The sequence below is a fragment of the Nematolebias whitei genome, chromosome 9 (genome assembly GCF_014905685.2).
Source record: "Nematolebias whitei isolate Nwh7 chromosome 9, NemWhi1, whole genome shotgun sequence".
In the NCBI taxonomy this organism is placed as follows: domain Eukaryota; kingdom Metazoa; phylum Chordata; class Actinopteri; order Cyprinodontiformes; family Rivulidae; genus Nematolebias; species Nematolebias whitei.
Window position 1 is genome coordinate 49932516 of NC_056506.1, and position 1034 is coordinate 49933549.

The 1034-nt window shown below is 50.5% G+C and overlaps 1 protein-coding gene across 1 annotated transcript in view; it reads right to left on the minus strand.

The window, feature by feature from the left end:
* kcnq3 (potassium voltage-gated channel, KQT-like subfamily, member 3) overlaps positions 1 to 1034 on the minus strand; it is a 54433-nt gene that overhangs the window by 4410 nt on the left and 48989 nt on the right. The gene's annotated exons all lie outside the window — the stretch shown is intronic.

The window sequence follows — 1034 nt, forward strand, 5'->3', positions numbered from 1 at the left end:
CCGGTTGGACAGACCATCGGAGCCGGTCTCCGGTTGGACAGACCATCAGAGCCTGTCTCTGGTTGGACAGACCATCGGAGCCGGTCTTTGGTTGGACAGACCATCAGAGCCGGTCTCCGGTTGGACAGACCAGGCTGACCTTGAGCTTCTTTGAACCTCAACCCAACTGAAAATTTGTGGATTCTGATTGAACGTTGGGTTTGAACAAACCGACCATCAGCCAGAACCTTGTTGATGGGGACAAAAAGCCCGAGGTCCAGGAGACACTGGCTGGGAGACATTATTAGTGAGTGTATGTATATATCTGAGCCTGTGTGGACATTCTTGTCCACCAGGAGTGGATGTAAACTTCTGAACCCATCTTTAGGAGGTTCAGTATTTAGATCCTTCACATTCGACTCTTAGATTTTCAGACATGTTCTCCACGTCGTCTCAACACATGAAGAGGAGACGGGTCGTCCTCGTTGTCCACAGAGACGGACCTCCCGGGGCGAAACAAGACTCCTGTTTGTCTTGGAGGACGCAGAGCGGCGGGTAATCGGAGCCGACATCAGCCTCTCACATGGGGGGACATTCTCAGAAAGCTCGCTCCCACAGCGGAGACACAATACGAGTCTGTCTCCGTCCTCGGCAGGATGGGGACGGCAGATTACGGTGCTGAGAGGACGTCTTTCTGACCGCTCCCCGGCCGAATAAAGAGCAGAAAATGAGACGTAATTATCCCCCCCAGCTCTGAAGGAGGAGACGGGACAAATGACCATCTCCCACACGGCTCTGAACCCGTCCCTGAGACGATGAGCGCCGGCCGACACGGAGACGAACGCTCGGAGTTCATGTCACTTGTGGAGAGTTCAGTGTTTGATTTAAATCTGAGGAGTTTAAAATACAAACAAATTAAAATTAAAGAAGTCCCGACAGAAACAGAAACACAAACTTTTGATTCAACAGAAACTTTTTTCTTTGAGTCAAAAAGATCAGCTCTGATTTCACACACACACACACACACACACACACACACACACACACACACACAC